This window comes from Bombus flavifrons, chromosome 15, assembly GCF_040668555.2.
Source record: "Bombus flavifrons isolate JBK064 chromosome 15, iyBomFlav1_principal, whole genome shotgun sequence".
Classification (NCBI taxonomy): domain Eukaryota; kingdom Metazoa; phylum Arthropoda; class Insecta; order Hymenoptera; family Apidae; genus Bombus; species Bombus flavifrons.
Window position 1 is genome coordinate 2,877,678 of NC_138456.1, and position 27,816 is coordinate 2,905,493.

Sequence of the window (27,816 nt, forward strand, 5' to 3'; positions counted from 1 at the left end):
TATTATTACGTTTTACCACAAAAATGTCCGAAATGTATAAACAGAAATTAATTTCGATCTTGTTATTTTCATTATATATAAATAAAAAGCATCTACAATTATCTGTATGTAATATTCTGCTGTATAGAGATCTTGTACACTTAACTGTACATCACATAATGTCAATTTATAATGTTTGACTTGTTGTCTTTGTGATGATCTATCACGATCACTCTTCGGGCATTAGTTGGTTTAGTATTGTGGAACAGCGTAACTTCCCAGTGGATATAGTGTTTGTCTTCGAGATCTCAAGTAGCATTATTGTGACTGTCTTGACGTCTTGGGGCTTACAGCTTGTTGCTTGATGGTACACAGAGGACTTCCAGTCCACAAGAATTTTCGATCTTCCATTTGATTCTATTTCTGAAGAAATTATTTCTTGATACGTACATGTCTCTCTCGTAATTTATGGTATTAGTGTAACGCGTACTATTTCTTTCAATGCTGTTATCGACAATCATACGTTGCCAAAAAGATTCCTCGCTACTCCCATAAACACGTAAAATGATAAACGTTCATCAATCAGTAAAATTTTCCTTGACTAGTCAGATCACACAAATACGACTATAGCTATCCAGACAACCATACAATTCCCAAGAGGAAAAGCGAAAGAGATACATCTCATTTCCTGTGAACATTTTCCAAAGCCGGACAGCTTCGTCAAGCGTCAAAGCTTTCTTAATTAATCACCGATAATTGCATATTTCAAAGAATGGAAAAGAGATCCTTTCTGTCTACCGAACACTTTGAGCGAATGTGATCAGCGAGCAGAATCTTGCTCGGTCCAGCTGGAATATTAGCATCCCTGCGTTAAATAAACAGCAACAACTGGTTGCTAGGTGTTAGCCGGTAATCGATAAAGCGTCAGTTCTCTCACATCTCCTCTAATCGAATCAGTTTTATCGGTTTAAAGCGGCGGACCGCAATTGGCCGGAACCGATTGGCAGGGTATTTGCTGTCCGCCGGAAATTCCGATAAGCATTAAATGAAAAATAACGGCTGCTAGCGAGCTTGATATTTGTTTGTCCCGACAAAGGCAGTCTTGTTTCGCGAATTACGATCGTCGTGTTTCATTTCCTCCGACTGTTCTACGACTTCAACCACTCGTATCACTTTTGCCACCCTCTTTGCTCTGTTGAGTCTGCAATCCTCACGCGAGTACCTCGGTATTCGTTACTTTAACACTTTCTTTTTTATTTATGACGTTGGTATATTGTATTCGTTTTATAGTAACTGTATCAACTGATCGAAGCAAATTTGGTGGACAGGCAAGAGAGTGTAAGTCAAATTTATATTAAACTAGGATACGCTAATATATTCTTCATTACTGTCTCTTGCTTGTGATTCTAACAATGCAAGACAATTCTACTTCTTTCTTTTACCCGATACTTTAATACCACGTCTACAATTACACATTGCACTTTAAACGTTACAAGCGCTTCTCTGCAAAACTAATGGTTCTGACTTACACCTTCGTACCCGTCCGTCGGTAAATATTTGTCGCTGCCATAGTAGCGCTATGTCATTACGATTTTCAAGACAAATTTTAAATATCTCCTGGGAACATGCGAATTTCATCATAGATTTTAACGGTTTACTCTTGGAAAATGAAAAGTGCAAAGTCGCAAACCAGATGGGAAGGAAACATAAGGAAAGTATAGAAAATCTGAAACTTAAAAGCAGCGAATTACCTGCACATTATAAATCAAGGTTCAAACCAACTGCAAGTATTGTTAACTTGTTCTTACCTTAATACGTTCCAGTTTGTATTTGACTGGAGTCTACGGAGAGCCGAAGGCGCCATTCAAAATGTTTAAAGGGAACACGGTTGTGTTTTTAATGAACCGTCGGTTTGCGACGATAACACGGTCTCTGGGTAATTATTGCGAGCTCCAGCTGGCCGAGACTCGACTTTTCCTCGTCTTGTACGCGTGACAGGCTCGTTTGGAATTTAGCTCGGCGGAGGCGCGCGTTTCTTTTCGCAATTTACCAGGCTGGTACTCAGTTGCCGGCGACAACGTTTAAATACAACCCGTGCAAATTGTGCCCGAGAGACTGTTTTTACGCGTTACACGGCTAAGGATTAAGTAGCTGCGACTACTCTCCTCAACTTAGCAGCTAACGAACGGGATTTAGCCAACGCCGAGCCTGATATCTTGGATACTTTTCTTCTAATAAAGCGCCTGGTTGATGTTGAATTCAGGCGAGATTCGTGCAATTCAAAAATTTATTTCGCGTGCTGAAACAATGATGGAATTTGCGTACGTGGAGAGAGGAATTGAGGAAGATTGAATTACGATGAGAGATGTGTAAATAACGAGTAATTATGAGGGATTATTTTTAATGTTACTTTTAGTTTCTATAAATTATTGATTTTTTTTTATAAAACCTATGTACAGTACCTTGAAAAAGTATTGGATGTGTATTGCTTTTATACGTTAAAATGAATTTTGGAAGGGGTGGAAGCAACCCTGAAGCTTAAGCATCGAAGGTATACCTCGTGGAATTTATTGGAAACTGTTATCAGGTCGTTCAGATGATTGATCAGGATCAAGTTGGTACATAGTTACAACGTCAATTTTTGTTGCAAAATGTTGATCTATGATCGTGCAAATTTGCATGAGGAGTAATTGATATTTTAATAGAGAGAGTTTAATGAAACCTAAAGGTCAAAGCTCAGTGATCAAGATCGCGTTGGTTTATAACGTCAATTTTTGTTGCAAAATGTTGATCTATGATCGTGCAAATTTGCATGAGGAGTAATTGATATTTTAATAGAGAGAGTTTAATGAAATCTAAAGGTCAAAGCTCAGTGATTAAGATTGCGTTGGTTTATCACGTCAATTTTTGTTGCAAAATTTCGATTCATGATCAGGAAAATTTACATGGGGATTAATTAATATTTTAATAGAGGTGGATTTAATAGTATCGAAAGAAGTGTCAAAATTTTTCAGCTACAATCTGATAGAATGTTTCATTGTACAAAGCAATGTTATTCGATATTATAACAATGAAAGCCATCTGTGACCTAACATACTTGTAATGAGAAATATTGTTCGAGACAGATTTATCGTGTCACAATGCATAAGTCATGTACTGAAAAAAAAATCGATAAGTAGATAGTCAATCAATCGTGTTGGAGCAAACGACAGGTTGCTGGACAGAACCTATCGTCACTTTAGCGAATAAATCGTTGTTGAATCGGGAAACATTAACAGCTGGGTCGTCGTTAGAGAGAAATTCAAGCAAAACCGGTATGATAGATGTCGGACCAATCGTCATTTTTTAATTTATAGCTAGGTACGTCTATATATTTACGTCCTTAATACAAGGAAGCATTATTTTCTGTTGCAGCCTTCGAATAATTTTAAATTCAATCATACTTTTTTTTATCATCAGAAACGTGTTGTATAAAAGATTTCCTAGAATATTAAATATTCTTCTTAACTTATTAAAATATTGCACACTTTCTTCTTTCTTCCAGTGATTCGCTGTTCAATTTCATTCTCGAAATGTTCAGTTTCATCGTCGAATTTATTTATCGAAGTGACCCAATTCATTGTTGAATTCCATTATTGAGTCAACCAAACTCATTACTAACTCTCGTTATCAAAATGAACAAGTTCGTGGTAAATCTCTTATTAGTAAACTGATCAAAACAAACGTTCATGGAACAGAAAATTATTAAAAGTTGAGATAAACGACACGGAAGGCTTGCGGAATGTGGATCCTGAGGTTCGTGTAACCAGGCTTGTATCTCCAATCCCTGGAAGCCTGGTCGTGCCTGGAGGGGATGGATATAATTGGGCGGAGAGTTTTTTTCATGCCATCGATACAAGCGACATAAGACGAAAATCCTCGTTTCAAGCCTTTCTTCTTTTCAAGACCGTACTCTTCGCTCCTTCTCTTCGCCAGTCGTCCCCGACGGCGATGGATGTGACATTAATAGAACGGCGGAGGATTCAGAGAAATCCTTTTCTCGAAATCCGTTCCCGCTAATGGAACCTCCTTTCCACGGGATTCCGATTTCTGATCGGGTTCCGACGTATTCTCCTCGTCCGCTGTCACCGCGGAAAGAGTACACTCCGCGCAGAAAGATATTTATCAGTCCATGTGCCTCCTCGCAAAATACATAACTCACGCGCCAGAGTTACTATATGACCTCGTGTTATGCCACTTTCACGCTATTATTCCCGATAAATCGCGAGTTTTGTTACGAGTAATCGAATAAGTTGAGTAATTTGAACTTGGCAATTTGTACAATTTCCCTCGTTCTATTCTGAAAATTATAACGAATGTTATTATAAAGAAAACTATCGGTAACATTGGAGCTCGCAAGTTGTAAAATTTTGAATTTCAAACTGTCACGAAGGTGAGATATTTTGCTATTGGCTTTTCAGGATAGGCGATCGTGTTTCGACTTTGCACTTGCGCTTGGCATTTGCATTTTGGACCGACGTTTCGCGGACGTTGCAGTCTATTTCTTCATAGCCGGAAGCCGAGAATTTCTGCTCCCACTGTCTCCATTTATGACGCGCGAAGTTTCGGTTGGCTGATCAAACTGATAACCGAACTCGAAAGTTCTAGCCGAATGCTCAACTCGGAAGATCATACCGGAAGTTGTTCAATTCGATTGGCCAATCGAATTAAAAAAACCGGGAGGATGAGTTGCCAAATCCGCGTTCGTGTTATACCCGCTGTCCATATGCAAGTGCGAAGTTCAATCGCGATTTCCTATCCCGAAAAGCCGATATCGAAACAAGTTGCAAAATTACTAGAAAGCTGTAGCAATATCAGTTCAATTGCGCAAAATTACTCAAGGAGAACACTTAATTTCCTACAATTATCGAAGAATTCGATTTAGGTTAGACACAAGCACTTTTTCACTTTTTGAATCGTTTCGCTTTTCTACTCAGCTTAAAAAACGTTAACGCTACTTTTTTTTCGAACTTTGATTTCTCATAAATTTTCCTAAATTTTCAATTTATTTTTTTCACGATAAAAGACTTCCGGAGAACAATATTTCGATGGATATATAGGCTGCATTAGTTTTTTCGATCTAGCTGCTGGTAGTACGTAGCGGAGAGCATCGCGAACGATGACGCGCCTTTCGAGGCCAGAGAATAGAGAAAGGGTTGCAACCCCTTTTCTCCTTGTTCATAAGCTTTTCCCTCGCTTTGAAGCGTGAAAATCGATCGTCTTTGAGCCAGAGGTGTAACAGTAGGCGAAGAGAGTGAAACGGAGAGAACTTGCTGTTTCAGTGCTAACCCTTTACTCACCGCGTACAACAGTCTCTATAGAGACATCGAATGTTCATACGCATTTACTGGATCACTGTTCGAACATTTTAGTCGAATAAGAAAATCGATATTCAAGCCAAATAGAAGGAAATAAAAAATATTCGCTTCGAGCTAGTGGTATACATCGTCCTCGTTATATCAATCAATTTTGAAAATGTCCTGTTCCTTAACCTCGTTCTTCTGTCATAGAATCAGACGTAATGCTCACAGGAATTGCATCGTATAAAGGATATTTCTTCTTGAAATACGCAAACTTAGTCAACGAAAATTACACACGTTAAAACATGTTTCTATTCGCTGGAAAAGAAGAAACATTGATAAGGATCGTTTCTACTATAAATTCTCCAATCCACCAGAAGATACAATTTCCAAGTGGCATTCCCTGACAATCACCAGGTTCTTTCCGGTCTAATATTTTCCACAATCCACAATTTCAGCGTCGGAGAAGGTTAATTCGAAACAAGAACGCGAGAATCAATCGGTAATCGGTTGGCCGGCGCCACTCGAAATATCGATTCCGCGAAGATGCAACCATTGATATCTCGTTCTAGAGCCCGATATCAAGCTCCTGCGTGCAATATCCCCGCAGTCAATAACATCTTCCGGACATTTATGCAACGTCCAGAGAGTTGCTATCGGCGACCGTCCTTGCCTGGATATCCAGTGCAAACGTTCTATGCATACTGAATGGGTCGTCCAGTACAATGGCCACTTTTCGTCGGCAAAACTTAACCTGCATGCAGCGTACGCCCGGAAACGTTATCGATACTCTGGCGTTCGCATCGTCATCCACGATGTGTTTCACTGCATGTGAGCTCTCTATACAGTGTTTCAAAAGCAATAAGTCAAAGTTCGGAGGCACGTAGTATTGAAAGATGACAGGAATTAATGCAGATATTTCAAGACGGATGAAGCATGTTCGCGCCAGTAAAGAAAGTTTGAAATTATCTTTCCAAAAGTTAATCTCATTAGTCATCGACGATCGAGTCGGATTTCTCGAAATATCTGTCCGAAATCGTTTCCGAGGATTTGCTTTACGATCTTCTCACGATAAAATGATTTTCTTTTTATTGGGATGTATTTTACAATCAATTCTCATTGAGAATTATAAGTAAATTTTTCTGGCATGGTACTATGTCGTGTTTAATAAGTGTTTATCGTGTGTTTGATTCTAGTTGAATCTAGTGCTTAAATCTAAAGGATAACGTCTTTTTAGCCTGCGGATCTGATCCGACGTGTCAAGTAATCGAGTAATCAGTGGATTTTGCTGGTTGTTAACTCTTATGTTATATCTGTTACTGAATTTGGATATTTCTTCTTTGACTGTGAGTATCTTGAGGTCGCGATGTATTGTTTCGTTGATAATATACCAAAGTGCATTTATTAAGTTTTCGATTGGAATCGTTGAAGAATTTCTATGTTGGAATTACTTGCTGTTGCCCATAGTTGGATTCGACAATAAAATGAAGTGAAGAAAATTCTAGCGTTGCGTTTAGTGTCGAAACGTAGGCATTGAAACAAGGCAGGAATGTCTTTTAACCCTTTGACAGCGTAGTAAAATATAACGACGAGCTCTAAGTGAACGATCTAACAAACGTTTATCTGATTTTCTGCGTTTCTATTATCAGAAACTACATATATTTTTTACGTTTATAGATTCATCGATAGGTATCTTTAAAATTACTCTGAAAGTAGTAACTGGCATCTCATACACGCCATCTTGCTTGTTAATTAAAATTTTCAAGATTTAATATTTGAAATTTCTTATTAATTGTAACAAGGAGTACGTTACCTGAAGTTGGACTGCAACTTTTTAAAGTATCGTGTATAGGTGATCGTGTCAGTGGAAGTTTCGAAGCAATAGGTTTGGATCGACGAGCAAAAGAAGCGCAAACGCGGTGTTGTGTTCTGTGGTAATTGTAGAGACTGTCAGTTCCACGGAGAAAGTTGACAGAGAAGGCTGGTGCCGCGGTAACGAGGATGCGGCATAATGAAAGTGGATCGATTTTCGGTCACTGGGTCGCCTTATGCTGGAATGGCAGTGCTCCGGAGCAATATTGTTCCCGGTTTGAAACCTTTTGCGGTAGAAAACACGTTTACACTTGGGATGGCAGTTGTGTCCGTTAATGCGTTCAGCTTACCGCATAAGAGAAACGTTCTATAGCCTGTGGTGTATATGCCGAAGCGTTAAGGACGTTTTCCTCCCACTATGAATAACTTACACTTTTAACCCTTGCCACTCGAAACGCTATGCATATAGTTATGTCGACGCGATCTTTTTTCTCTCATCATGAATATGACGTTTATAAAGGTAGAATTTTCTATTATAAAATGCTTCGTTCTTTTTTAGAGACATTTCTTGTGGGACCATTTTTTAAGCAAACTTTACTCCAACTTCAGCTATAGTCGGCAAGTTATTAAATTCTATTTGTCGTAAACTATATTTTCGATTTATCTCTGTTTAAAGGAATCACGTGCTTTTAATTGTGTCGAAGTAAATAAGACGTGTTCCTTTTGATTCGTGCCAAATTCAATTACAAACTGAATAAAATACATTTTATATTGGTTTCAAATTTGATCAATGTAATCATTATAGTCGAGTCTCGTAACAAAGCTGAAAATATTTTACAATGTAACACGTATGATACGGACATAAAAGTTTTCTATGTTAATTTCGTTAACCGGAAATATATTATTTGAGACGAAAGATGAGTATTGTTTTAGCGAATAGACCGCCACGCAACATGGGAAGATGTATCGTATTTTAGCGAATAGTTCGTTACGCAACGGATACAAGTCATCGCGTAGCAAATAGGATGTCACCTGACGGAAGCAAATCGTATCTTAGCGAATAAGGTCATCGGTGAACAGGAGCGAATCATATCTTAGCAAATAGGTTGTTATCTAGTTGGGGCTGGTCGCGTTTCTGGTGAAATAGGTCGTCAGCGAATTGAGACAAGTTGAATCTTCGGGAAAATATCCGACCTAACGGAAACAAGTCGGTTCGCGATAACGAGCACTGTTTCTAGTACTAAAACACGAAAGTAGATGTAAGTTCGATTGGAAAATCGAATTCCAAAAATTCAAATAAATTGGAAGTAAGAATTTCCAAATAAGCCAAAGTCCCTCTGAAGTTGTTTCAAACGGATGGAAATCAGAAATGTAAGCTAAAAGGAAGAATTTTCGAATAACCCAATAAAACCTCAATAAAAATACTCCAAACAGATGAAAACTATAAATTTCCCAATTCTTGGCATCGACGATTCCAAAGATCTGCAAATAACCAAAAATTCAAGTAAATTGTAAATAAGGATTTCCGAGTAACCCAATAAAATCTCAATAAAAAATACTCCAAACAGATGAAAACTATAAATCTCCCAATTCTTGACATGGACGATTCCAAAGATCTGCAAATAATGAAAAATTCGAGTAAATTAGAAGTAAGAATCTCCGAATGAAATGCCAATAAATTGGTGGAAGGGAAGGTAGATATTTCAGAAACCTTATTAAAATACCGAGTTCACCAAAAATAATCTTCGCCGTAACGCGTTTCACGAACGAACCTCTACTACTTAACTCCAACATTCCGTTATCTATCGTTTCCCAATTCCACCACAAAACGGTCCAACAATCGCCGCAAACAACGGGTCCGTTTCACCGAGAACAGCGTCACGGTGGAAGGACTTAGCGTCGCGTTGCAGTCGGAATGGGAAACAGATACACATCGCGGAATATTCACGTTTCAAACTATCGTCGGGGGCTAAAGGGTCGGTCGCGGGGGATGAAACGATCGTGAATACAGCGGCGTTTGCAGGAGCTCACCTGCTTGAATTCTGTTGTGAGATACAACGGTTACAACGTTACAAACATATCGGGTGAACGAACTCGTACGTAAAACAATACAACAGCCGCCATACCGACGTTCAGCTGTTGCTGACTCGAAACGGAAGACGGTGGAAAGGCATCGATAAAAGTCTGTCGCGTTTAACGGGACAAAGACTGTAAATTTCGTACGGCAGTAGCTCGCGATTGCAATTAGTCGAGCCATTCACGTGCTCCCAACTTTCTGTTTCTCGCTCTTGCCGAGGCAAATGATTCGCCGATGTCGCTGTCGCTTGCATTTTGTTTTCTACGCGAAATTCATGCGATTAGCGAGTTGTCTTTGGTGGAGATAATTTTATGGGTCGTGCTTAACACACGTTGCAAATGAAATTTGTATTTGGATGTGGAAATTGCAAGAGATGCGTTCGTGGGATAAATTAATATTCCTGAAACATCTCTATTTCCAATTTATTCGGGATAATATTATTTAAACGCCGTTTGGTAATGTCAAGAATTACTGCTTTCGGCGAAGGTTTGAAAGTTTCTGTTTCCATCTTATCGCTATAATTCCATTTTAACTTATTTGGAAATCCTGGTAACACCGTTGATCAAAATTTGGAAATCGCGAGAGTTACGAGGAACATGGAAATTCGTATCTCCAACTTATTTAAAACAACTGCGTTTTGTATTATGTGAAAATCTCTTTTTCGTGTATTTCGTAATTACTTTTATCAATGATATAACAATGATATAAATTACTCTTTTTCTCCTTACTTTCCTAAAAGTTGTTACTGCAAATATCGAGGACAATTACCTACTTGGTCCTTAATTTAATCCTTTTATCGCCTGTCGTCATAATGATTTGGTTCGCCTCAAAATCGAATGTCCCGGAGCATATAGAGGTTTTCGGTAACACGATCGAAAAATGCGATGAAACGCGTCGGGTTTAAGTTGATACTGAATTGACACGTTACGCGTGAATGGCCGTCGAAATCATTACGCCTCGACACAATTACGATGCCAGATAACAGAACTGTCGGTCAGTCAGAATAGCCATTAATTGTCGATGCGCAAAAACGGAAATCGGATAATTGGATTTCTGCCGCGTATCGGCCCGATGATGTAGGTATCAGTGCTCAAATTATGAAACGATTAATAGACGTTCAAAGGATCATCGATCATTCAAACGCCTTATGAGATGTTCGTTGTACCTGTTCTATCATTTACTTTTTGCGTGTAAACTATCGTTTTGTCATTCTATGTCGTACTTTTTAACCTGTATTCCGTTTTATTTATTTTGGATTATTTTACGTTATATCATATTTGATTATTTGCTGTATCAATTTTTTAAACCGTATTTCTTCTCATTAAATATCCTCTGTATTTTTGTAGATGATTTTATTTATCCTATTAAAATTGAGATTTCCTCCTTTCATACATATATTTTTAATACGTATAATTTCCTCTCTCGTGCTAAAACCGCGAATTTCCTCTTTCATACATGACTTTAATTTTAACTTTATATGCATATGTAAACGTTTTTAGGATCTAGTGTAATATGAATTATATTTCATGCGTATAGAATGCGTTATTAATTACGATAATATTAATATTAAAGCCGTAACCAAACTACGAACAGCCTGCGAATTTTAACTATTGACGTTAAGTTACAATAACATTTTCAATACGACTGGGATCACGAAGCATCATTAATCAAAATAATTTCCACGTTCTATGAACTTTCTCAAACACTAATTAGTTTCATTGTTTCGGTACTTTAATAATTGTCAGTTCTGATATTCGAAAATTTAAAAATAGAAGAATTTCCAAGCCCCTAGTATAAGTAACAAAAATTCTTCAAATTTCGAAATAACGCAAACTTCGTATAAAATCATTCCAAGTGAATTGCAAATATAGAGATTCCGAAATAGTCGACGATCAGTCGCAAGATTTCCAAGTATCTGAAAATCCAAATAAATTGCCAACAAGAATAACGATATCCTAAGGAAGCTAACGAATAACGAACAGTTTAGGAAAATGATAATTCTCGCCCCCAAGAATTACTATGATCAAATATGAAAAGGTAGACGTATTTTCTCTTTTTTTTTACTCGTATTTTTACCTGATATTCGCACGTTTATCGAAAACACTGTTATAGATATCCCTCGCTGTTCACGTTACCATTGGAGAGATAAATCAAACGGCTTGGTATTTTTAGTTAAACAATCGCTTGTGTAAAATTCTGTGAACTATAAAATTTCATTCAGCCTTGTCGGTATATTTTTTTTTCACGGATTTGTTCGCGAATCGACGAATGAATTTTTTTTTTCAGTCGACCATTTCCCACGATTCTCTCTCCCGAACGAGGACACAATTTCTCTTCTTTTCTCCCTCTCTCCCTCCCTTTCTCTTTGGTTTCGCGTTAAAATGTATAAAGCGGTCACCTGGATACGGATCGAGTCACGTTCGCTTTGAGCGGGGTTCAGAAGGGTCCCGTTAATCCGAATTCATCGTTTAACGCGAATCTATCCGCGTCGCGGCGGAATGTTACCGGAACGTGACCGGGATGCGCTTTTTAATGCGGCCACACGTGAATTTGCTCGAAAAACAATGGGGAACTCGCGATTAAACAGAATATCCGGATGAATCCCGATCGTCCTCGTAATTCATTTAACGTCGAGTGTCGCAATTCTATCGGATACTCGCATATCAGAAATATCGTGTCGTTAATTAAAATACTTCACACAAAAGAAAAAGAAAGAAAATTCAAGTATCATGTTAAAACGTAGGAACTGTTTAATCAATCCATAGTGGTCCGACTAAAATAATATACGATCCGATGAATTTTATGTTAGAATAATTAGTTACGCAACGTGAAAATATTTCTGCTGAAACTGAAATTGGGACGAGTTATTCTAGAGCTAACGACCGATAATGTTAGGTCGATACGTATGAGATCTTGTTTCCACGAAGTTCCAGTTTAACGAACCAATATTATTTGTCATATTTTTCATCGTTATACGTCTGTCATACAGGCTCCGATAAACGCGGGAATATCAGACAAAAATACGTGTACCTTTAGTATTTTTCCTACCAACTTCTGTAAGCTTAGGCAAGATTTTGCAAAAAAAAAAAAAAAAAAAAACAAAAGAAAAAAATGGAAAAAATGAAGAAGGAAATAAAATAACGAGCAGTCTTTTTCCGAGGAAGAGATCTGTTTCCGTAGAAGGATCTACAGGAGGGAAGCTCACCGGTGGTTATCTTTAATTAGTGAGAAACAACTCGCCCACATCCTTTTTTACGTAGTCAGAAAAAAAGGATGTCGCCGCGAAACTATCCACAAACTCTTTACAAAGAAACATCGAGCAAGTCTGTATTTGCAGTCGTCTCTTTTACAAAGTATCCTTAATTAATAAAAAGAAAAAAAACGGGGAAGCTCGGTTTCTCTATGCGGGGAAACTTTTACCGCGGAATGCGAGTTCGTTTACTGTCTTTCAGTGAACTACGATTCTCGCCTGTGGTAACCAGAATGCATTTTTAAAAGAACGATCGATGTAGATCGACGGGCAACTGGTTTCAGTTATTCGACTTAAGCGAAGTTTCATTGTCTGAGAATCAAAAGACGATTATTAATAGAATCTTCGCCAGGGACGTTCGAACGAAGATTCCGTGGAATTTCACTATTGAGAAATTTTTCAGAATCGATAATTCCAAGTCTGCATGGATTACTAACATTATGTCTTTATCTTCAAATAAAATACAACTTTTGTAATCTCATACAATGTTTCGAGCAATGTTTGTTTTCCAATATCGACGACCACATGACGCACCTGCCGCGTCGTCGGTTAGATTAGATAGACACGGCGCATATTTAATTTAGATTAGCCAAGTCAGCGCTACCTACTTAAAACTAAAATTCAAAACGATGAATTTCAGATTATTAATGAGATTAACGTTAAACTCTACCGATAACGAGATAGAAATATCATTCTATATATCCATTTATTTTCACACCATGCTATCATAATTATAGTATTATAGTTTGCACATATAATCGCGTTTGGGGCTATTCTTATCTATTATTTATGTATAGTACTATCAATCAGCTGGCCGTTTCTCTTAATATCTTACCTACGCGAACTATGAACTTCAACATCGCTGTCTGTCTCCCTAGAAATTCTACTCTCTTTAAATCTGAATCCCATTGAACTTACTATAGCAAATACGACCGCTGATGTATGATCGCCAATCAGTATTCTAATACCATCGACTACTTTTGTACATCTTTAGATTCATTCAAATTATCAGCTTAATCGCCAATTCTATATTCCAACTTGTTATTTTCTTTTTCTTCCTTTTTATTTATCTATACCACTTGCTATCTAACATTTTGCCAATTTCGTCTTTCACGGTATTCTAAGACACGTAAGCGCGCGTACAATGAGATTCTCTTTCCCGTTAATTACAAATAAATATCACAATTATTAGAATACAAACTGTGTTTAAAGATACACATGTAATATCAGAACATCTAATTTAAATTCAGAGTTTCACAAGCTTAGGTAACTCGACTAATCTACACGAAACTTCTCCATTATGAACCGACCTACTTTCGTTTCGCTCGACATGTTCTTTGCTCTTCTTTAGGAAAAGTTTTACGCGAAGGACAGACCGACAGTGCGCGTATTTCACGGCGACGCCCTGTGGAAAGTCTTCGACGCTTTCGGTCGGCATTCTTAATTAAAAAGTCGACGGTTGGACGCGGCGCTGTTATTAAACTTAAAGCGATTCGCGTCGCCAGATCTGTTCACATTTGGCCCTTCCAAGTGCCAACGTCGTCGCGTCTTTCTCACGGAATTTCTTGTAACGCTGCCCTCCGCGACATTTTACATTTTAATGCTCTTACTGCAGAAACGATTCGTCGTCGGCGACGCGACGCCGTCTCAGAAAGTAGAATTCGTGGCGTGAGACGGCCCTCGAACCCGTTGGCCAGGTAGCTACAGGAGTTAGGTTGCTCGGCTTGGATTAATTAACATTCACTCGCAAGCTTTTCGCCTACCGCGAAAAGAAATTAAGATTTTGGACAGCTATTTGCACTTATTTTACACGAACATACCAAAGAAGTCTGTGCAACTTACGCTGCGTGAATTACTTCCACAGTCGCTTTTCAGTACTTACAATTTTAAAAGGAAACGAAGATCTTTTTAATTTTCAAGAGTTTTTCACGTCGATGTTCAGTTTTTCTAGTTATTGATGGATGGTTGGTTGGCAATTTTAGAAAATTCCAAATTCGTTCAATTTTAATTCTATTTGCGTCTAGTGCTAATAATTAATTATCGTAATTGTTTCTGGCGAGTTGTATTTTTCAAGGGGAAAGAAGGTTTTTTTGATTTTTGGCTCTTTTTATATTCCGTATTTGTGATTAATTTGTCTAATTGTTTTCGGGTAGTTGTAATTTCGAAGCAACAGAAAATTCTTTTGTTTTCATCGTTTTTTCGCGTTGCGCGTTTTTCATCAGTTTTCCTAATTGTTTTTGGATAGTTACATATTTGAAGGAAAGGTGGAAGGTTTTTCGATTGTTAACTCTTTCTATAACTCATATTTGTATAATTAATTTCTCTAATTGTTTCCTGTCCAATGAGTCGCAATTTCGAAGCACAAGGCGATTCTTTAACTTCCAACTGTTACACAATTTCTTTCCTTGCTGACGTACACGGTGCTGCTGATGATCAAAAACCTTGGCAAAAAAGTTAACAATATACAGTACGTCACTGACCGTCACAGACTACAAAAGCAATTCCAAGACGAACTGGAAAACGCATCGGATGCCCATCCTCGCTTTCTTTTCTACCGGACGAGAAAAATTACCGTGCAGTCCTCTTAAAATTTTCCACTCGGCCCGGCCGCCATCTTTGTTCCCGCGCGAAGAAAAAGGTCCGCAGCGTCGGATAAAAGCTGCTGAAGAGAGCGGGCGCAGATACGGCAACAGCCTGGTCGGTTAACAATCAAGGGAACCCAGCCAAGGGGCGGAAGCGAAATAGTTTCCCGTACAAAAGCAATTCCCTGCCAGGCCAAAGAAGCGGCCGTTAAAAAAAAAAAGATCACTCGGCTTTCCATCCTTCCCCTTTCTCTCCGCCCCATAATTCGTTTTAAACAAACTTATAAAAGACAAAGGAATTCAGGTTGGATTGTTCTCTGATTGATTTTGCTAGCATTCCATGGCGTAACATGCTCCAGAAACAGTCGCAAACAGCATTTGGGTTGGATAATTCAGCGAATTCCAGCGCGGATGTGTTCACGGTAGACATTAGGCTGATTGTGAGCAAAAGAAAGCTAATTTATTCGCCATTGCTCGTAAAGGAAGCCCATCCGGCCCTCGGTTGAGGAGAAGCTTCCTGTCAGTCTGCGTAAGAACAGATCGTTAAAAAGCGATCTCGGAGTTTATTACGAAGAGATTCGATGGAATCGCGGAGATTGTCTCCGTGAATGTTAGGATAAGTTTGATGGAAAGGGAGTTTTTGCGCTTCTGGTCGAGGATTTTTGTGTGTCCTTAAAGTTAGATTTGGCTAAGATGGGAGTTGAAGTGTGTCGAATGGAATGTCGGGGAAATTATGTGGAAGTTTAGATTTCAGATGGAAGTTGAGATTTTTACGCGTTTGTAGGGAATTCGAAGGCAAGAGAAAACAAACAATTATTTGCCAGCGATTAATCGCTGATTTTCTATAACTGTTTATCGTATGTCTGCTTTCTATGTATTAAATTTCTGTCGTTTATTTATTATATTTCTTAATTTTTATAATTAAATCAATACAATAACACAAATTATACTAATACGAAATTAAAAATGAAATGCTTCATTCAGACTTCGAAGATTTTCAGGATGTCATTTCTTTGCGTAACAGGGCTTAAAACAGAGATTCCGAGCGCGATAGTGATCGCATAGTTTGTATCTAAATCGCGAACTCGGCACGAGTTTCGATTTCCCTGAGATAATTGCAGATAATTGCGTTTCGCAAAATTCCAACTGCTGCCGCCGCTCGGAAATTATGCGCCGCTTCAAATCGTTAGCCCAGAAATCGTATAATAATTCGCGGCGCAGAGCTCCACTGCCGGAATCGCGCTTCCGGTGCTGCCGTGTTTCCGGATCACAATTCCCGGAACCAGAGAAAGAGACAGAGTGTGTACGTTGTTGATCCTCGGTCAAAGTATTCCATGTACACGTTACAAAATCTCGTCGCGATTGTTAATAAGTTGGAAATTCGCGAGTTCCGAAAAATCTCGAAATATCGATCCCTTTTAACGCCAACACGATGAAGATTTTTCACGAATCCTTTTCTGGAATTTGTTTTCAGATGACCTATTATTTGATCAAATATCTCGAATTGTTGAAACGGAGGAAATCGAAATTTCAACGTGTAATTCGTATTATTCTTGTCGCGTTATCTAAACTTTATATGTTCTCAATAAAATACAGGAAATATTCGATTTAACAATACGATCTCCTGTTTAAATTTTATTTAAGATCGTTTAATTTAATTGTGTCATTTATTAATTAAATACAAAATGATTTTTATTTCGATAATGTGACGTGATGTTCTGTTGGAATTTTATTTTCGACACGTACAGAGACACGCTTGCTGCATTCCACGGTATAATTAGCGTCTCGTTGTTAAAGCGTCGAAGATAGCTTTCGTGAATCCAGAAGTTGCCTACGAGATTTGAAAGGGCATCCGCCTGGAACTTCGGTACGTGTCTTTGTAAGTTGAACTATCGGAAAGGCGTCAGTGACACGTGTTTGGAGGATCAAAACGTGTCCTCGCAAGTTAAAGCCAAGTTGAAAGGGTCTGTCTTTGAGTGTCTTGCAACCGAATTACGCAAAATGTTGCATAAAGGAACTGAGAAACGAAACACGCTTAACAAAGGACACGGGTAAAACAACTGAATACGAAAAACATTAATACTATCAAGAATACCTACATTGCTTTGGTAATTACAAAGACGCAAAATTTGATACCAGTCGTTCCGACTGGTTTGGTAATTCTAGCGTTAATTATAGTAGAGTCGTCCATCCGAATAGGTCGAGAGACAAGGCAGTTCGGATAACCGAGCAGTTCTGGTAATAGAGGTTTGCTATCCAGTTCAACTCTTCTTTTTATTTCGAACGTTAGGATTTAAGTGTTACGATTTCCTTCTCTCACACGTAGAACTTATTTCGAATACAAAAGACGATTACGTGTGTCAATATCTTTATTAGAAAAATATTTGTACGTGTTATAAAATTAATTTCAATCATAGTTCGAATGATAAATGTCTGCGAAGTTGCCAGGCCAAATGCGAGTTTCTACAAAATTTTGTAGTTTGTCCAACTAAAATTGTCGTTTGTTCAACCCCACCCCGCCGGTAAAAAGTTATCACCGAACGAAAAATTTTAAAAAATTCGACATCAGGACTATCTGAAGTTTTTCATTGATTTTTAAATAGAATAAAATTCTGGGTAGACGGACATGGATAAATCATGCACAATCATATCCCGGCTAAAAATCGATAAAAAAGTTCATGGGGCGCAGATGTCCAATGTTTAATCATTTTCATTTGGTGATAACTTTTTTTTTGAGAGATGATCAAACGAAAACTCTGGGTGGACAAAACGTGAACAGTCGTATGCCAGTTACAAATCAATGAAAAAGTTCATGGGGCGGAAATGTCAAATCTTTTCAAATTTTCATATGCTGACAACCTTTTTTTGCAGAGTGGACAACCGAATATTCCAGTTGGATAGATACGGACAAACGAATACTCTTTGCTTTCTGTAAAAAATGTCCACTTGGCTGTGTCAACTTCACAGACCTGAATAATAGAGGCGTGCTCGTATAAACGACGTTTTATCCCCTGTATTCCAAAAAATACGAATCTGCATAAAAATCCGTCGTCCGCCGATCAGAAAATCTCTTCATACGCAACCTCCGTTCCTTTCAACACAACCCCCGACATAGTCTCGAAATACTCCTTGCAATACTCTCTCCCTATTTGCCTCTCCCAAAGAAAGAGTATTTTACCCAGGGAGAAAAAGAACAGACAGGGTAGCGTGTTCCGCTCGGGCGAAAGAGGATGACCCGCGGCGCGTAAATAGCACGCGTTCGAAGAGCAAAGAAAAAAAAGAAGACGATTGGCTTACTAGATATATACGTATTCCGCGAGGCTGTAGGCGAGCCTGTTGGAAGGTAAATTCTCGTTCGACCCTGCGAAAGCCCGCGAGGGGAACCGGAAGAGGAAAAGTCGCGGAGCGGGTGGTGGGACGAGGGTGCACGAGAGGAGATACACGAGGACAAGAATGGGCGATGGTAGTAGCAGGTCTGCAAACACAAAAGAAAAGGGACGAAAAAGAAGGACGAGGAGGGGAGGGGGGAGTGGAGCACAAAGACACGACACTGCGTTGCGCAGCTAGCTGGACGTGACGAGGGAGAGAAATATCCCGAGGGTGAAATTCATGGTAGAACACAAAGGGAGGAAGTGAATGAGATAGAAAGAGAGAGAGGGGGGAAGAGGTAGATGAGAAAAGAAGGGTCGAAGGTGGGTCGGATGTCGCGGAGGTAACAAGAAAATCTCGGGGACCACGAATTCCCTTTATGGTCGTCTAATTATTTATTCCCCCGAATCGTCCGTGTCGACGAAATTATTTATCCCGGAAGTCGAACCGCGTGATGGGACAGGGCTCGTTCGTACCGCTTTAGGAATGGCACTGACATCGATGAGTACTCTGACGCGTTTAAGCTTTCATTCGGTGATGGATTAAACGGCTTGTTTGAACCGTTTCAAGGGATGATTGAAAAAGGTGCTGGATTTAGAGATAGATTTCAATGGGACAGGCTGTTGAGCTATGGTAAATCAAATTTGTACGTTTTATTTTCGTATATGGAACGCGTACACCATTCTTCATAAGTATTTGGATAATTGGGAAATTGAAGTGAAGCTGGGAAATTATTAGGATTATTAGAAATTGCTGCATCGCTTGAAATTAGTAGCAAAGTCTACTCGTTTCTTGTCCTATATCTGCCGCAAAACGTTTCTGATGAAATTGTCCCGCTCTTACGAATTAGCGACGGGATTTTTTTTATTGTAAATAGTATGTGCGAGCAAAAGTAGTGGACTGAGATGCAATTAGGTAAAAGGTTGAAGCACAAAGAGCAAGTAGGATTATGTAATCTGTTGATGCGTCAGAACGGTGCCATAAGCGACGGTACTATAACGCGTGTGGCGCCATCCTATCGGACGCATATTTCGGATATACATATAGGTCAGAAGTATGTGCAACTCTGACTGATCAAATCCATAAATACGAATACAGAGAAAAACAATGATCATAAACATGGTCCTGTAGGATTTACAATTTTTCAATCTAAATGCAATGCTCTAGATCGATGAAAATAATTCAATTGCTTTTGAAAGTGTTGCATACTCCTGATCTTTTTACAAGTAAATCATTTTCGTTCAATGAACGACCGAAAACTTTTACTTACGATTTATTAACGATTTCTTTGCCATACCACGAACCTGTTAATTAACGTTTAATACTTTCGCAAGAACGAAGACAAACGTATCGAAGCTGTGGAATTTCGGTAGGGAATTTTACGATACCCAGGAGATAACCGAAGCCTCGAGTTTCCCAAGATTTTTCGATTCTTCTGGAGCGTTGCTCGGAACTTTCCAATTCGAGTCGATATTCGAGGCACGATCGAAGTATTGTTACCGATGAATCGGTGGAAAACTCACGGTGCAAAGTATCGAACAGCCATTATTACCTTCGATTTCAACCCTCTATTCTCCAGCCTGTGAGTAATGCTTATTACGTCTGCAGTTTCGATAACAAGCGTGCTCTTTTGTCACTATCGTTTCAAAAAACTAAAATAAAGTAGCTAATGTTTATGATAGAAATTGCTCTTCTCCTAGGGCCACTGACTATCTTGGTCCACGAGCGAACCAGTCGGCATCCTTTTAAATTTTCCTGACGAAAATTAACTCGTACGCGAAAATGTCTATCGAAAGATCGACGCTGCAAGGAATTGTTATATTTCAGTTTAAAAAATTGTAACCCTTAAAAAAGAAAGAATACTATAAATTTCGTGTCTTGATGAAACGTATCACTGTATAATTTATAAATATAGAAATGTCACGTCTTAAATGCGATCATACGAAAAGAACTATTAATATATATTCATTTTTCAGAAAGATTCGAAAATCTGTATCTTTTATATTTGATAGCAGAAACGTAGAAAATCTTGCCGACAAAGAAATAATATTTCGATTTCTTCGTTGTTGTACAAGCTTACATTCTCAAAGAGTAAAATATTCTCTTGCCGTAAGAAACGGGGGACGAAACACTGGGTAAAAGGATGAAAACAATTTTATTAATTTATTCATTACCTAGACGAAATAATCTGGATAAAAAAAAAATAAACAAGCAAGGTAGGAGAGGTGAATAAACCGATACTAAAAAAAGCTTGCACACAGCTCAAAGGATTTTCAAGATAACAAACGAGCAACTTTATTTTTGCTAGCTTTATTGGATACAAGAGATCAGCCGTATAATATCTCGAAGCGGGAATTTCCTTTTTACATCCTCCTCGTACAAACATAATACGTTTATCCCTTTATCGTTTCATCGTGTACGTCTACCATAATAGTGTTATACAAACTTGTTCGTATTACTACGTATATCTTACATCTTGCAGACAAGCTTCGCCAGCTCGAGCGTTTCGATTTTGCACGATTTTGCGAAACTTTTACGATTTACACCGTGTTATTTGATCTATCTTCTTTGAAAACTATCTTTTTTAAAAAGAGGTATCAGCCTCGATACAGCTTGTACAGCGTTTAACACTGTTACATTTTTTTCATACTTTTAATCCAATTGTATTTTTCTAACGTTAGGAGGTATTTTTCTAGTGTTTCAATGAAATATGAAATAGTGGAAGAACTTTTTAAGAAAAGGGGCTAACGCTGGATGTAATAAGTAGATATAAGGCGAGAGTAGTTTCTAGTTAAGTGGTAGAATTATGAAATTTTGTAGTGAAATTTTTCTTTATTCTGTAAATATAAGAGGAAGAAAGTTCGCTAAGAGTCATTACAATTATCAATTTAAACGTAGCTAATATTAAAAGATTAAAGCTTAGTATTAATATTAGAAGGCTAATATTAAAACTTCCAACGCAATTTACCCTATCCACCGTTTTGTCTCGGCTTCACCATTTAAGTTCTTTTTCCAGAAAGCTTTTCAATTTTCGTCGATATACATGTTTTTTCGCTACGATTTTATATTAAATATCTTTTTGAAATATTAAAGATCTATTTCGTTTGCTTAACGAGGAATAAAATTGAAGTATAAAAATGTGACAAACGAAACGCAAAATAGCCTACTTCAAATTACGTTCCCTCGAGTGTAGCTTGAAAATTGATATTTTCTTGTTCAAATTATTCTTCGCCAATACTGGTTTGTTAAATGTATTTGTGTTTCTCAGTTTCCGTGTCTGTTCCATTTTCTGACAACCATTTCAAAGATTGAATCGTTCTCCAATAATCGTTCCACATTTTTTGCTTTTCCAAAAATAATTCAAGCGCACGCGATTCTTCAAAATCATTGGCTACACAATCTACGTCGATTGTCTGCTCTAAACGTTCGTGTATTTTAATTGCTGGACATTAAGAAAATAATCCCGCGATCGTGAATCCTGTAAAATTATTTTCAGAGTAGAGGAGGATTCAGTAAATGGAATTCGATTATGTTATCAGTTCACCGTGTTGGCACGAACGAGCTTCAATGAAACACCAAACAAAATTAAATCAGTGCTCTCGCGATCCAGATAATATGATTCAAGTAACTTTCTTGTCTTCAGTTGAACTGTTTTCTTGAAGAAAGAACCGGCAAACCGTAAACGGAATATTTCCGGCGGGGTAAATAATGTCCGTTTTAAGTCTCCAATCTCTGTAACACAGATTCTGATGCAGTATGAGAAATTTTTTTAACTCGTATTTCCAAGATCTTCATTTATTTTACGGTTTCTCTTGCTTTTGTTATTTATGTACTATATCTTATTATTCATTGTAAAATATATAAAAGTTGACTCTAATAACTGTCTATGAGAATTAGTTTAATTAGGTTTAATTTACTTTAATTTAGTTTAATTGACGAATTATTATATTTATGTTTTATACTGTTTCTATTTATATTTATATGTTACTTCTATTTGTGACCAGTTTATTATGTAAGCTTGTAATGGGCGAGAGCCTAACACAACAACAACAACAACAATGGAAATAACGATAATAAATAAATAATAATAGTTTAGCTACAAAGGGAATAATAACACGCGAATTAGATTAAGTTCCAACTCCGTACAAATTTATCGCGCATGGAAATCGTTATGTCACGAATTTTCGAGCTGGTTGCTGGCTGCCAACAGCAGCGTTACATCGGTGGAAATAATTTTGCCTCGAATATTTTAATTACGGCACATGCCTCTTCGTTCGAAACGACTTAATTAGCTGGCGTTGAAGGGCTTTAAATGCAAACCTCTGCAGAGACCAAGAACCTTTGTTTCTTCTAACCTCTGCTCTTTTTTTTATTTTCAACCAAGCCAACTGCTGAACGATATATTTTACATCGTTCACTTATATCACCAACTTTCTTTTAAATTCTATTATTTTCGCCGGAATCGATTTTTGTTTCGATCACTTCTTGTAAAATCGCACGAAATTGTCGTTCTGTATTTAACAACGTCCCTCTTAGTCGAGCGAAAGGTATTTTCGTTAATAAATATAACGAACGTACAGAGTGAAATTTCGCGCGAAATAATTTTTCATATCAAGAGAAACATATCGCGACAGAAAATAAAATTTTTTTTTTTTTTTATTTAATATTTCACATTCACAATTTGTCCAATTTGGACATTTGGTAGAATTTTTTAGTTGTTTGATTATCATGTGGGTGGCTACCCCCAGCGGAGTACCATCTTCGTGTTCGTTAGGTTATATCCTTTATGAGATCTGCTGGGTGTTTCCTTTTTAGTCTTCTTTCTATGCTTGATGTGTTGATCGTTTCCGCTGCCAGCCGGTTCGGGTGCGTTGCTATTCTTTCTCTGTACCTTCTTGCGCATCTGCTAATCTCATCCTTGACTGTTGGTATTCCCAGGTCTTTCCGAATGTCCTCGTTTCTAACATACCATGGGGCGTTTACTATTGTTCTAAGAATTTTAGCTTGCATTGTCTCTATTTTGCTTATATGGCTCATTGCTGCTGTTCCCCATAGTGGTATTCCGTACGTCCAGATTGGTTTTATGATCGTTTTGTATATTTTTAATTTATTTTCTATGCTTAATTTGGACTTTCGACTTGTTAGCCAATGCATTTGTCTCCTTGCTGTCTGTATTTTGTCTATTGTTGATTTAATATGCTGTTTCCATATGAGTTGTTTATCTAAGTGGAGTCCTAGGTATTTGACTTGCCTTGTTTGTATTATGTGCGTTATGTTTTCGCAGTGTGAATGTAATATGGTTGCATTGATTGGGGCTTGCTTTAATTTGTTTAGCTTGTAGCCACTTTTCTATTTTTGTGATAGAAAATAAAATTGTTGAGAATTTTGGATCTTAATAGCCGAAATAATGGTATAGGAACACTAAATTTACACTTGGAATTAATATTAGAATAATTATATGCTTATTTGATAAGCGATTTCAAAGATATTCATCGATACACACTTGCTCGCGTCTCAGCACTTTCTTCCATATCCGACTGTTAACCGACTGAACAGTTTACATTCATTTGTTTCCGAGACGCCGCGCACACACATACTTCCACGCACTGATATTCACATACAAGTATTACTACTACGCATCTAACCTATAAAGTTATACATATCTCAATAAAAATTACAACTTGATCCACTGCCAAATTGACTGACAAATTGGAAGAATAATTCTTTCAGGAGTTGCGACGATATTTACAATTTTCTCTTACATCGCTCGGATTGTCATGCTTCCATAATATCAGCTAACGTTTGAATTTCACACACGATCGCATCGATATATATTATACGTTTAATATCAATCACGATTCACGGTATCAATTGCGCGGATAAATAGGCGACTCGTTAGGTCCGTGTAAACTGTCAGATTTATTGCGTCCTCCGGGAGTAATTCCCGTGAAACGATGATTCATATTCGGAAAAATACGCGGGCTAGCTGCAGCTGCAACATGGCTTCAACGAAATTTTTTAATAAAACGCCCACCCACATGAATTATGGTGAATTTTTAGAGCGAATGTATTAATGATGTCGCGTCGATACAACAAAGCCATCCTCCCACTCTGTCCACAAGGACATATAGATTTTTTGTTTTTTATTTTCCCCGTCTCTTGAATGTTAATACGCCAACGCGGATGCAATTATTCCGAAATTATCCTTTTATCCTTTTATCCTGTTACGGTTAAGTGGAAGCCAGAAATATGATCATTAAGCTACATTTTAATATTCTCAATATTTCCATATAATGACGAATAACTATTTGAAACATTTGAGGAGTACACAAAAGTACACCTGTTTGATTCCAAAGCTAATAAAAATAAAATGTTGGCCTGTTCGGTAGTCGTTATGAAACGACCGCAAAAATATTTGTCGAAATTAATAAAACAAAATGACAATTCGATTGGCTATTAAATTAAAAGTACACTACTTTTAAGATTTGTAAACCGTGAATGATTTTGATCGATATCGCTCTACTTCTACCTGCTTCTGTAACATCAGCAAACGTTTGAACCGCATTGCTTCTGGATATATTTGCTCGTCGAGTTATCATTCTGCCCAAAAGGATATTTTTTCTTTCATTCCATCCACTAAAACACGAACGTACCGACATGAATCAGAATAATTCCTTGATTTTTTTAATTTCTATTTGAATTGCTCTTTTTTTTCAGGTACACAGTTTCACTGGAATGGAAATTCCAGCGGGAATTTTCGAAAATATATAGACTCTGTCGATTTTATCACAAAGGGCTTGAAAGCTACCCCTTTTATCTGCCGTATGGATAGATTAAAAAGACACCAGGGCTATTGATCAAGAATTTATTGCAAGGATATTGAAAAACCTGGCTTGCGTAATAGGGCGAATGGCCGCGGGGTTTGCGGAGTGAAATTGCGGGGGTAAAAGTTATACAAAAGCCCTTCAGAAAGGTGGTGCATAAATGGCATTGCATTTATATCGCGGGAATCGAAATTACAAAGTGCCGGCCAGTGTAATCATGGCCAGAGTCACGAAACATGTCCCGTGGCTTACGTTTTACCAAAGGCGCGTCGCCTGCGATGAGGTTTCCAGAATTTGTAGCTGGGAATCGTTCAAAGAAACCTGCGGAAAAGGCAAGCCAGAGAGAAAGAGAAAAGGGAAGAGAGAGAAAGAGAAATTAGTTATCAGAAAGATAATTACGCGTCATAATTGAAGTCGAATAATTTTTCTACCAGCCTTTTTTTTTCTGGCATTTATGAGTTTTTCGGTGATTTAAATCCAACTGTTGATTAGGGGATTTAACTAGACCATGAATTAAGCTGTCAGTGTTTTAATAGCTTATATCATATGGAGTATATGCTTTCTCGCTCAAATACCTATTTTTTCTAAATATGAATATGATAATTTTCATACTGTTATTTGATTATGTCAATGATCGTACGGAACAGACAGATGTTTCGCTTTTATAAATGAATATAAAGATACTTTATGTTGTTCGATACTTCTTATAAAATGGGTTTAATTAAAGGATTATTAGTAATTCGTTAAAAAATTCTGCACTTATTTGGAATCAATATTTTATGTGCAATATTCCTATGCTCTCTTGATAGTAAGCTTTTTCAAAGATCTATTTGCCATTTTGTTTCTAGCGTTTCGAAATATTTGCAGCTTTTTAGACACTTAATCTAGGATTTTGTTTCTTGAAATTATGTTTGCGAAAAAATTCGCGATAATCAAACCAAAGCCAAGAAAAGTCAGGAATTTTTATCACTACGAAGAGAATATTTAAGGATACGTTTCTTCGTAGCAATATGTAGAAACGTTTCCTTAATCGTCATTAGTTTGCCACCTTTTCCTCTAAATATTTTCCAAATTTCCAACTTTAAACTAAAGCCGTGACTCTCTTTTTTCAACACTCTCCCGCTTCTGTCTTACGAAATACTGTCGCGGTATTTCCAGAAAAATTCACCGCATTCTACCAAATTCCTGTCACACCGAAACGAACCGCATTCAAAATTCACAAATTCGGCCAATTCACCCGATCTTCTTTGACAGGACCTTTCCATCCGTTTTTTACGCTTTCATCTTTCGGTACGTGTACGAGCGTTGACGAGATCGTGCGAGGAAAAGAGCAGAACGTTAACGACGCCGCGTGCGAAAGCCGAAATCGCAAGCTGCGGCGAATTCTCGCTGGGTTTCGTTCGATAAACGCTGTTTGAGCGGTGAACTCCTTTCTGGCTTACGCCAGCGTGCACTGTAAAATATAAAAAGAAAATATATATATATATATATTTATAAAGGACGAAAGGTAGAAAAGGTGAAGTGCTTTCGAGCTCAGCGGTGGAATTATTTCGAAGAAATTACTTAGACGTGTTTTAAAACGGACGTTTGAGCGGTCACGCTTCTGCAAGAAAATGCGTTTCTCTGTGAGCCGCATCTTTATACATACAGGGTGTTTCGAAAAGAATCATATTTGGAGAATTTCCATTTAATGGAAATATGCAGGAAAGCTTAGTAAACGCTAATCGTGATATCAAATCGATATTAATTAATATCACATGCAGTGAGAGAAAAAGATATTTGTACACTTAAATCGATGAAAATTTTCCATATTATTATGTGTCAGGTCATTTTATAACTAATACAATCATTCTCATATATCAGATCTAATGAAGAATTACCTGTCGACGATCGATCAGTGATGAACTTTTCCGTATATTTTATAATTCATTGCCTGCTTCTATTAAGCTTTCGATTCTAATCTTTTAAAATTCAGGTTACTTGATGAAAATTGTCAGTGTTTGAAACCGAACACTTTCTAAAAATCGCATTACTTGCGGGATAACCGAATATAATAAATATGCAGATGAAAAATTATGTAAATTAATATTTGTATTAAAATTAATAGCGAAATTAATCAGCCACTTTGATTCATGTTCATTAAGGTCTTTGTACGTATTTTAACGAGTATTACGCGTTGCTAAAATTTGACCCGAATTTTATCCACCAGAGCGAAAAGCACGAAACGCGAGTAATGAAATAGAGACGAAGCTTCGCCGGCTGATTCGTTGACTCGCACTACTAGCAAATTTAAATTCTCTATGTCTTGAAAAATAAGCCTCAAACGACATTTTTACATACGAACTCTTCTCATTATCTTGATTTCTAGCGTCATGCCTTTTAAATATCTCACACATTTTCTTTAACACACATTGTACAATATAAACTTTTCCTCTCGTGTTTCATCCCCGGTTTTATTTTCATCTCTTCTCTTTACTTTCGTGCGTCGTCTAGTTGTTTATTTAACGAGAATAATTACACGAAAAGGCGAAGTGTACCGTGAATATGGCGTTTCCTTGTTGCAAGAGAGAGAGAGAGATATTTT

The 27,816-nt window shown here is 37.6% G+C and overlaps 1 protein-coding gene across 7 annotated transcripts in view; it reads left to right on the forward strand.

Moving 5' to 3' along the window:
• LOC138187694 (venom dipeptidyl peptidase 4) overlaps positions 1–27,816 on the forward strand; it is a 301,114-nt gene that overhangs the window by 188,197 nt on the left and 85,101 nt on the right. The gene's annotated exons all lie outside the window — the stretch shown is intronic.